Raw genomic sequence first — 12,094 nt, 5'->3', positions numbered from 1 at the left:
TTCGAAAAGGAGGGTTTCCGGCCCTTTCCCGACCATGACGGAAACAAACTTCGCCCAAGGGACGGTGGTTTCGCCCCATGACGGACGCCCTTTTCGCCCCATGAGGTACGCCCTTTCGCCTTAAATTGGTAGGGCCCTTTTGGACCAGGGACGGTACGCCCCTTCAAACCATGAGGTAGCCCGGGGGCCCATGAGGGTTTCGCCCTTTTTGACCATGAGGGTTTAGCCCTTTCGCCCCTGAGGGTACGACCTTTGACCATTGCCCCCGATTTTTGGTCCTGATTCTCCAAACCCTCCCCCTTTCTTCCTCCTCTCTCTCTCTCCCTTTATCTTGTCTTTTCTCTCTCTTTTCTTTTCTTCCAGGATGGGGGGTGGTCTTTTCCTCTCTCTCTTTTTCCCCTCTTTTTTCTCTCTCTCTTCTCTTTTTTTCCCCCGGCCAAAAAACCCCCTGGGTAAACAACAACGACCCCTTCAACCATCCTGGGAGAGAGAGAGAGAGGAGAGAGAGGATTTGATAAAGGAGAGAGAGAGGAAAAGGAAAAGAGAGAGAGAGGGGCCGGCTGGGGGGTTTTACAGGGGACCACGGGAAAATGGGTCAAGGTTTGGGCCCCGGGCCCAAAGGGCGGGTTGGGGTCTCCGGGTGCCGCTTGCGGGCCCCGGCCGGGCCCTTCATGAGGCCGTCATAACTTGAAAAGTGCCCGCCGCCGCCCTTTCAAATTGATAACGATCCCTCATTTACGGAACAAAGAAATTTTTTTTTTATGAAGTGGAGGAGGAGGTACGATATTTTTTCCCCCGCCCCTGGCGGTTTTCCCGGGCATGGCGCTCGATGCCAGAGGTAAAATAATGTGACCGGGGGTTTTGGGCCGCCGGGGCGGGGGAGGGAGTTTTTCAGCTTCGTATTTATAGCTTTGGGTGGGGAAAGTTTGGCGCCCGTTTAAATTTTAAAAAAAATGCCATTTAAGTTTAAACATTTTTTGTATGTAATTGGGTGGGGACAGGGGATCCCCTGTTAAAGGGGGCACGTTTGGTCGAACTTTTTTAAAAAAGGGAAAACTATTTTAAATTACTTTATTTTCCCATTTAGTTTTTTTTTTCCTTTTCCTTGGGGGTTAGTCCCCCTTTTATTGACTTTTATTGAAAACCTTTTTAAAGACCCAAGACGGACTTTAGTAATCGTGATGAAGCCATTTTTATTTTTACGTTTCATCGCTCCAAAACATATGGAACATTGTCTTTGGGATTTTTTTTTTTTGTGTCGTTTCGAAATTCGAGACCCTCTTATACGCACGAACAGGGGCTTGTCCCGGTAGGGCTCACAGGACGGCATTGGGGGGGCCCCCAAGCGAAGTAATTGCCAATCAAGAGTTTTTAAAAACCATCCCCTAACAAGCTGTCGGGCCCCCGCCGGGGAGAGTGTGTGGTGGAGGGGGAGGGGGGGGGGCCTTTTCCAATGTACATACGGCCGTGCAACCTCCGGGATTGTGTCTGCCAGACGCCGATGACTACCCCCCCCTAGCACCCCCATTTTTGGCAGATATGGTCAACGACGGCCAAAAACACCTTTCCAACGGGGTGGTTTTTTAAAACGAGTCACGTGGTTAACGGGGCCTAGCCCCCCCTGGGGTAAGAAAATAGAACATTTCTCACAATGAACCGTTTTGTGGGGGATATTTATCTATCTACTATTAATCTATTATCTTTTTCTAATCTTATCTTTTAAAAATTATTCTTTCCCTTTTTTTTTTTAAAAAAAAAAAAAAAAAAAGGGGTTAGGGAACTCACCTGGGGGCGTTTTTTCCCCCGTGGTGGGGGGGTTGAGATCCCCCCTGGGGCGTTTTCCCCCCCCGGGGGGGGGGTGTAGGCCCCCCGGGGGCTTTTTCCCCCGGGGCGGGGGTTTTGGGAAACCCCGCCGCGGTAGCACGCCCACGAAACCAAAGCCCACCCCCCAGACCGGGCTGGGCCGCGCCCACGCCTCAAAGCCCCCCACTGGCGTCCACAGGGGGAAGGGGGAGGGGTGGAAGACAACACTATGTGAGTAAAATAAACAGTAAACACGTTTGGGTAAATTTATATAAAGTTATATCCCCTACTGGCTTCTATAAAAACCTATTATATATATAATATTAATATATATATATATATATATATATATTATATAATTATTCGTATAAATGATATATATATAATATTATATAAAATTATATATATTTTATTATATATATAATATTCAATAAATGCATATATATATATATAATATATATATATAAATATTATATATAATATATATAAAAATAATAATATTTATATATATATAAATATATATATAATATATATATATATATCAAAAAACATGTACAATACATTATTCATTTATTACATGTAGTTATATTATTTCTTTGTATATAATTTCGTAGATCCAATTTTTATTTATATACATTTGCCTCCTCTCTTCTCTTCTCTCTCTCTCTCTCCCCTTTTCTTCTCTTCTCTCTATTCTCTCTCCTCTTATTTTCTCTTTTCTCCCCTCTCCCCCTTCTCCCCTCTCTCTCTCTCTCTATTCCTCTCTCTCTATTTTCTCTCTCTCTCTCCCCTCCTTTCCTCTCTCTCTCTATTCTCCTCTCTCTCTATTTTTTTTCTCTCTCTTTTCTCCCCCACTCTCTCTCCTCCTCTCCTCTCTCCAGGGCACGTGCTGTCACGGGTTGGGGGGGGGGGAGTTTTCAGGGAGGGTGAGGAGGGTCCGGCCCAGCGGTCTGGGCACGGTGGGGGGGGGGGGGGGGGAAAGGGGGGGAGGGGCGTTGTTTCAGACTTCACGGAACCCCGGGGTTTGAGGGGGCGAACCCCTTTATGTAAAGGTGGTGCCCGGGGTGTACGACCACCCACACTTGATACGATGGGACGACCCCCATCCCGAACGACAGTACGACCCCCCTCCAGGACGGGCGGTACGACCCCCACCAGGACGACGTAGGACCCCCTTTTAACACGAAGGTACGACCCCCATCCAGGACACGGTACGACCCCTTTTTAAAAACGAAGGTACGACCCCCCTCCAGACGACGGTACGACCCCCCTTTAACACGAAGAATCACCCCCCCCAATCCGCACGAAAGTACGACCCTGGCGATGTGGTGTGAAGCTTGACCTGACCCTCGAGGGAGAGAGAGAGGAGAGAGAGGAGAGAGAAGAGAGAGAGAGAGAGAGAAAAAGAGAGAGTGAGTGAGAGAGAGAGAGACCCCCCCCCCCCCCCCCCCCACCCCCCCCCCTTTTCCCCCCCAGCCTACCCCGGTCGGGGAAACCAGGCGACCGATTTGGTCCCCCCCAAGTCCCCCCCCCCAGAAGGTCACACATTACCCCCCACCTGAAAAAGTAGTGCAAGGATCGAGAAGCCGCCCTCGTGACGTATGTCTGTGTGTATGTGTGTGTGTGTGTGTGTATGTGTATGTGTGTGTGTATGTGTGTGTATGTGGTATGTATGTGTGGGGGTGTGTGTGTACCTGGTCAGCCCGTGAAACGTGATGTGTGTTGGGGCCCCGACCTCTTCTTCTTCCCCACCTCACTACCCGCCCCTCTCCCTTATACCCCTCCCCCGACCCCTTAAAACTCGTGCTCAAGGTGTATATACGGTAAACCTTTCAATACTACGTAAAAAACCCCGTATATATATAATATAAAAAATATATATAATTAATAATATATATATATATATATATTATTATATAAAATCCCTTTTGTTAACCAAATCGAGTTAGATTCTTAAATATATGTGGTGTTTGTTATTTTAAAAGAGTGGGGTGAGCAGGCGACGCGAATCGTCATTGGTTTTTTCCCCTGTTTCGGCGCTTTGGCCCGGAGTGGGGGAGGGGGGGACTATGAAGACCCCTTGGGGGTCTTCCTCTGTGTTGAAATTTTACAATTTAAAATTTTTTTAACTTCCCCCTTTCGCTTATATATATATATATATTATATATATAAAAATATATTATTAATATATTAAAGCCCTCACTATATTTTTGATTTTTTTGTAAGAAATTGAAAAGTTGATTAGATTCGAGAAAGTTCGTACACGGTGGTAGTCTGCCCGACCCGCCGCCATCTTGGTTCCTTCACTATTTCCGCCACCGGTCCCCCTTAAATCGGTTTACCGGAAGTATTCTTAAATCTTTGAAAATAAAAAAAGATTAATTTTTTTAAATCATTGTGGAATGAAATGTTATAAATACGATTTTTTTTTTTTCAATTAGCGATGTAATTAGCGAATGAGGAAAGGTTGTAAATTGAGATGGATCGTGTGAGTAGACAGGAGTAGACATGGGTCGATGAGATGGATCGTGTGAGTAGACAGGAGTAGACATGGGTCGATGAGATGGATCGTGTGAGTAGACAGGAGTAGACATGGGTCGATGAGATGGATCGTGTGAGTAGACAGGAGTAGACATGGGTCGATGAGATGGATCGTGTGAGTAGACACGAGTAGACATGGGTCGATGAGATGGATCGTGTGAGTAGACACGAGTAGACATGGGTCGATGAGATGGATCGTGTGAGTAGACAGGAGTAGACATGGGTCGATGAGATGGATCGTGTGATGTAGACACGAGTAACATGGGTCGGATGAGTGGGATCGTGTGAATAGACAGGAGTAGACATGGGTCGATGACATGGATCGTGTGAGTAGACAGGAGTAGACATGGGTCAATGACATGGATCGTGTGAGTAGACACGAGTAGACATGGGTCGATGAGATGGATCGTGTGAGTAGACAGGAGTAGACATGGGTCGATGAGATGGATCGTGTGAGTAGACAGGAGTAGACATGGGTCGATGACATGGATCGTGTGAGTAGACAGGAGTAGACATGGGTCGATCAGAGGTAGATGTTTATATTGTCGTTACACGACATTGTTACGGTAGGCGTGTGTGAGAAGACGACCTATTGAGCACGACTGACGATACGACCCTCCCCCCCCTCGCCTGGGTATGCAGGGTTAGAGAGAGGTAGAGAGAGAGAGACGTAGAGAGAGAGAGAGAGGTAGAGAAAGAGAGAGAAGAGGAGAGAGAGAGAGAGAGAGAGAGAGAGAGACTAGAGAGAGAGAGAGAGAGAGAGAAGAGAGAGTTAGAGGTAAGAGAAGAGAGAGAGAGAGAGAGAGAGAGAGAGAGAGAGACGTAGAGAGAGAGAGAGGTAGAGAGGTATGAGGTAGAGGTAGGTACGTGGTGTATCGTGGTTGTGTCGCTGGCGACAGGCTAAACAAAAGGGGGTCCAACCCCCCCCCCCCCACTGCACCCGCGCTAACCCCCCCACCCCCCCCCCCCACTACCCCCCCCTCCCCGCCTCCCCATCTTCTTCCCTCCCACCCAATATCCCTCCGTCCCTCCCCATTCCCCACCCTCCAAGCCTGCCCCCCCCTCCCCCCACACCCCATCTTCCTCCCCACCCCCTCCCACCTCCTCCCTCCCATTTTTTTCCCCTCCCTCCAGCGGCCCCCCCGCCCCCCTCGTACCAATTTGACTAATGGCCCAAGACCGTGGCCAGTTGGGCGGTGTACGGTAATATATATATATAATATAATATATATATATATATATATATATATATATATATATATATAATTATCTATGTTTTATACTTGACTGCTGTTTCCCAATGTGAGCGGGAAAAAGGGGTAGCGCAAGGATGTGAATATTAACGAGGAATATTTTTTTTCAAAATCCTAAGAAATATATATATAATATATATATCATTATATATATATATATATATATATATATATAAAAATATATATAAATCGTTATATAATATAAACTACATTTTTGTCCTCTAAATGAGGCATGTAAACATCCAATCATTCAAGTATGTTATTTCCCTTCATTATTTACATGAAAATAGAACGAAAATGAAAAATGAATTAGGTTTATATTAATGAAAACAGTGTGATGTCATCCCCTCCACCCCACCACCCGTTTTCTTTTAACTTCTCCGCCATTTTTTTGGGGGAGGTTTAATAATGTTCATATTGACACAGTGCTCAGCGGGGAAATTTTTTAAACGCCAGAGAGGCGGTGTTTGCTGCCTGCAGGGCAGCGGGCAAACACCAATGGTGCTATTTTTTTTTTTTTTTTGTTTAAGCGTTTTTTTAAGCGTTTTTTTTTTAAGCGTTTTTTTTTTAAGCGTTTTTTAAGCGTTTTTTTTGTCTTTACATCAAGAAGAGAGAGAGAGAGAGAGAGAGAGTGAGAGAGAGAGAGTAATAGAGATGAAGGAGAGAGAGAGAGAGAGAGAGAGAGAGAGAGGTAATAGAGAGAGAGAGATAGAGAGAGAGTGAGAGAGAGAGAGAAGAGAGAAATGTGTGATGGGTTGCCCTCTTTTTTGACCTGACCCCTTATACGGGTTCACCAAATATTCGCGTTTACATTTTTATATTAATTTATCATGACAATTACATTGATGACATTAATAGACATTGATGACATTAATTACGATTTCTACTAATAGGCCCCCTAAGACCCCCTCCCCCTCCCCCCTTTTTTTTTTTCCCTTCACGACCCGCTCCCCTCACCCTTCCTTCCTTCCTTCCCCCTCCCTCCTCCTCCACCTCCCCCCCCCCATCCCTTCGCCCCGCCCGTGGGTCCCGTGGAGGGTGTTGAGGCCGGAGGGAGCGGTGGGTCAGGCCAGCCCACAGGGAGAGTTTGGACCTCATCTGCACCGTCGTCACTGTCCGTTGTCGTCCCCATGCCGACATGCACGCACTCCCCCCCACCCCCTTCCCTCCTCCCTCTGCAGTTCACAACACACACACACAGGGCACACACACACACACACACACAACACACACACGACGTGGAGGCCTCCATTGTGTAGGGATAGCGTTGCTGAACCAGAGACAACACCAGACACTGGGCCGCCGCCAGAAGGTAAGGCCCGACCGCCCCGAATCCTGGGGGCTGGGTTTCGAACCCTTGCGGTTGGATTGAAATTATTTTATAATATATATTTTATAAATATATATATAAAATATATATATATTTTTATAAAAGGGTTTGAGAGTAAATTTTTGAAAAAGGGAGAAGGTTATTGGGAAAAGAAAGGGGTGGGGGTTTAAGTCAATTGGGGGTGAGTTTAAATTGGAGAAAAAACGGGAGGAAGTAAAAGGTTTTTAAAATATCTGGGATTTGGATCTGTGCGGATGGAACCAGGGGAAGGGGAAAGGGTGGATAAATAGGGTGGGGGAGGGGCAAAAAATTTTGGGGAGCCTTGAAAAATGTTTTGAAGTCGAGAACATTATCCCCGGGGAAAGCAAAAATGGGTATTTTTGGGGGAATAGGGGTTTTTCCAAAAAAGCGTTTTGGTTGCGAGGCGTGGGCTAGGGGATAGAGATGTGCGCAGGAGGATGGATGTGCGGAAATGAAATTTTTTGAGGAAAATTGTTGGTTGAGGGGGTTTTTGAGCGGTAAGTAACGTAAGGGTAAGAGAGATGTGGGAAATAAAAAAGCGTGGTTAAAGAGAGCAAAAAGAGGGTTTTTTTAAAAGGGTTTTTGGGCACATGGAGAAAAAGGTGAGGAGAGAAAAAAAAAAAAAAAAAAAAAAAAAAAAAAAAAAAAAAAAAAAAAAAAAAAAAAAAAAAAAAAAAAAAAAAAAAAAAAAAAAAAAAAAAAAAAAAAAAAAAAAAAAATTTTTTTTTTTTTTTTTTTTTTTTTTTTTTTTTTTTTTTTTTTTTTTTTTTTTTTTTTTTTTTTTTTTTTTTTTTTTTTTTTTTTTTCCAAGAAAGAATATTTGGGAAATTTTAAGGGGAGAAAAGGAGAAAGGGAAAATTGGGGTGGGGGTTTTTGGGTGGGGGGGTTTTTGTTGTTTTTGGCGGCCCCCCGAACAATCAGGAGGGTGAAAAAGGGGGCAAGGAAAAAGAGTGAATTGGGGTCATTTTGGTATACAGGGGGGGGACTGCTTTTCAGTGGATTTAAACAAGGCATGTGAAGCCCTCTGGGGTAAAACCTGGAAAAAAAGTGTAGGTATGTATATTTTCTTGTGGGGCTTTTGTATGGGACCTGTTTTTTGGGGGGGGGGGGTTTGGGGCCCTTTCTTTCGTCGTTTCCTTGCGCTAAAACCCCCGCAAAAAGCGGGAGAAAAGCGACAAATTAAAAAAAAAAAAAAAAAAAAAAAAAATATAATGGGTTTTGAATCCTATTATAAAATTTACAATTGAAAGACCATACATAACGTTTCCCGGGGAGAACCCAGCAAGTGGGCAACACTCAAAGGCTATCTTTGGGGGGGAAAGAAAACGGGAAGGGAAACAACCATGTAAACAAGGCATCGTAAACATAAAAAGAAAATTAAAATTTATAATTTTTTGGGAAAATTACATTTTTTAAAAATTTTGCTGGGTGGTGTGGGTGTGGGTTTTTCTTTCCAAGACATTAGATATTAAAGGGAATTAAAGAAGGGGGAAAAATTTTGAAATGTACAAATGTTATATATGTAAAATTTTATATTTTGTTGTGTGTGTGGGTTGTGTGTGGAAAGGGCGGTTCTTTGCCCCCTTTTTTTGGCGCTAAACCCCCCAACAACGGGGGTTGAACGTGGGAGGAGGGTGGGAAAAGGGGGGCCCAAAGGGAAAAGATTGGGAAAAAGGATCGATTTTTGGGGGATACAGGGGTTTTTACGTCTGTCAGTGGATTTTTAATCAAGGGATGTGAAGCGTCTGGGGTAAAAACCATGAAACTGTGTAGGGATGTAAAAATTTTTTTGTGTGGACGTGTGTATTTTCATGTGGGGGGGGGGGGGGTTTTTGGGCCCTTTCTTTTTGGCTGTTTTCCCTTTCGCTACCTCCCCAAACGCGGGGGACAGCGAAAAAAGTATAAAAAAAAAAAAAAAATATAAAAAAATTTTAATATATATTTTAAAAAAATAATATTTATAAATATGTATATGTTTTAAAAAAAAGTACGTCTCTCTGGGCGTCCCTCACGAGGACAATTTGACTGGCCCTGAAAAAAAAAAACAAAATTTGGCGGAATATATTTGTATATTTTTTTTCTGGCTCTGGCCACCTTGACCCCCGTCCCCTGAAATATTCATCGTTTCATTTTTCAAGAGTAGAGCGCCAACCTCTCTCTCTCTCTCTCTCTCTCTCTCTCTCTCTCTCTCTCTCTCTCTCTCTCTCTCTATTACTCTCTCTCTCTCTCTCTCTCTCTCTCTCTCTCTCTCTCTCTATTACTCTCTCTCTCTCTCTCTCTCTCTCTCTCTCTCTCTCTCTCTCTCTCTCTCTCTCTCTCAGTTTGATATTCTCTTATTTTCCTGCTAAATTTGGCGGATTCAGTGATTTTGCTGGTGGCGTCTGGCACGTAGAGGCGGGAAGGATGCTTATTGGTGGAGGTGGTCGTGACGTGTAGGCGTGAATTAAAGCTCATTGGTGGAGACGGTCGTGACGTGTAGGCGGGAATTAATCTCATTGGTGGAGGCGGTCGTGACGCGAAGGCGGGAATTAAGCTCATCGGTGGAGACGGTCGTGACGTGTAGGCGGGAATTAAGCTCATCGGTGGAGACGATCAAGTATATTCCTATGAGTCCACGAGGGAAAATGAAACACGGTAAGTGCCAAGTGCACATTCGTGTCATAATCACATCATCATTAGGGGAGACACAAGAGAGAAATATAACAGTCAGTTGATATACATCGAAGACACGAAGCTACGACGCCATTGGGTAAACATGTGTGATTGTCCAAGACACACAACGATGTATATCAACTGACTGTTATATTTCTCTCTTGTGTCTCCCCTGATGATGATGATGTGATTATGACACGAAACTGCACTTGGCAACTTACCGTGTTTCATTTTCCCTCCCAAGTGGACTCATAGGAATATATACTTGATCACGCGCAAAATTGTGATCCTTTCCAAGAATAGAAATATATTGAATATATCTATATATAAAATAGTTTACTCATTGCTTTCCAATACCGATAGAATATCTAGGTTTGGAATTTTATTCGATATTTTTTGAAGATTCGCATGCTATTCGGGCTCCAAATATCAGATATCTGGAATATCTGGCAACTGGATAACGAGGACATTTCCCATATCCGTAAACAGAATATTTTCCACGTAACATTTTTCGGCCGTTTGCTACACTGCTGATGGTGGAGCGAAAAGTTCCGTATGTTTTCGTTCAGAGCAGCCGTTCAGGCGCGCCTAGAAGTAATGACGGTAGTCTCCCTAAGTTCGTAATGGTTCGCCCATTTTTCTCAAAAGTTCGTCAATATTTGCAGTTGTGAGGAGTTGCAGTGAGAATATTTTTAAAAGCTTGGTTTGTTGCCAGCTTTGGCTGAAGCTTAGCTGACTTTTAGCTGGTTCTCGGTGAACTTAGCTGAAGTTTGGGCCAGTACTTAGCTCTCGTGTTTGTTGAGTCTTCCTTTATATATGTAAAAATTAACATAAATAAGATATTAATAGAACGTGGAGAATGCGAATGGCAGCACTGATGCTTTTAATGTGATCCAGCCAATCAACTATGGCCTTCAATGATGACGTCATAGAAACTTTGTCAAGTCAGCCAATGAACTCTGCTCTCATTCAGTGGCGTCACAAGGTTAGAGAGCCAGGCCAGCCAATGAACTCTGCCCTCATTCAGTGGCGTCACAAGGTTAGAGAGTCAGGCCAGCCAATGAACTCTGTCCTCATTCAGTGACATCACAAGGTAAGAAGAGCCAGGCCGGCCAATGAACTCTGCCCTCATTCAATGACATCACAAGGTAAGAGCCAGGCCGGCCAATGAACTCTGCTCTCATTCAGTGGCGTCACAAGGTTAGAGAGCCAGGCCAGCCAATGAACTCTGCTCTCATTCAGTGGCGTCACAAGGTTAGAGAGCCAGGCCAGCCAATGAACTCTGCCCTCATTCAGTGACATCACAAGGTAAGAGCCAGGCCAGCCAATGAACTCTGCCCTCATTCAGTGACATCAGAGCCCAGCGGCAGAGCGCGCAATGGCCACACACACGCAGCAATAACCCATCAGGACGCAGTAATTACATACCCTTGTTACCCTTCCGGTGCTCTTCAAGGACCACTTGAGTGAGTGGTGACATGGCACTATAATGCAACGATCATTCACTTGTTTATTTAATACAGTGGGGTTTAGACTTAAGTCTCAAATCTCCATCAAATGTGTGTTGGTTCTTCCCTCCTCTCTCTCTTTTTGACAGCTATTACTCCGGGTCAGTTAAGGGAAAGAATGATTATAACGAGGGGAAAAGAGGGGGTTATTTGACCCTTAAAGTAGGAATTGTGTGACCTTAGATCCGGCGAGACATGATAACGATCTAGGGTGTGTAAGATAAACGATTCCTAAAGTAATTAGGTAGTTTGCTCACCACGTGACCACCTCACAACCCATCGTTAAGTAGCCAGAACCCAACACAGCTGACACTGGGGGGGGGTGAAAAGTTGCTACGTCACGTGACTATCCAGTGGTGAGTCTGTAGCTCAAGGGGGGGGGGGGGTGGTGATGGGGCCTTTGTGTGATGTCTATTTGTCATGTCTATTTGTCATGTCTATTTGTCATGTCTATTTGTCATGTCTATTTGTGACGTCTATTTGTGACGTCTATTTGTCATGTCTATTTGTGACGTCTATTTGTCATGTCTATTTGTCATGTCTATTTGTCATGTCTATTTGTCATGTCTATTTGCGATGTCTATTTGTCATGTCTATTTGTCATGTCTATATGTCATGTCTATTTGTCATGTCTATTTGTCATGTCTATTTGCGATGTCTATTTGTCATGTCTGTCATGTCTATTTGTCATGTCTATTTCATTCTCGACGCGTCTAAGGTTTTTGGAACTCATGACCTGTTCTTATGTCTTCCCTACGACCTAACCACCTAACCACTTAACCACTTGTTTGTAACCTAACCACATAACCCCGTTTTCTTCTTTGCAAGGAAATAGAAATAAAGAAAATGGGGAGCGGGTATGACACATTTGATGTTGGTTTTTAATGTCTGCCATTTGTGGCATACACGGGAGTGTCTGGTGTATATGGTTGTAATGTATATGGATCACGGGCTGTGTGCTGGTGGATGTTGATATAATGTGTATG

At 44.2% G+C, this 12,094-nt stretch overlaps 1 protein-coding gene across 1 annotated transcript in view; it reads right to left on the bottom strand.

Annotated features, from left to right (window-relative positions):
- The window catches only part of LOC139761506 (synaptotagmin-11-like), a 42,464-nt gene that overhangs the window by 14,242 nt on the left and 16,128 nt on the right, over nt 1-12,094 (bottom strand).

This window comes from Panulirus ornatus, chromosome 40 (genome assembly GCF_036320965.1).
Source record: "Panulirus ornatus isolate Po-2019 chromosome 40, ASM3632096v1, whole genome shotgun sequence".
Classification (NCBI taxonomy): domain Eukaryota; kingdom Metazoa; phylum Arthropoda; class Malacostraca; order Decapoda; family Palinuridae; genus Panulirus; species Panulirus ornatus.
The sequence above is the reverse complement of the archived record's forward strand: the minus strand, read 5'-3'. Positions and strand labels throughout refer to the sequence as shown.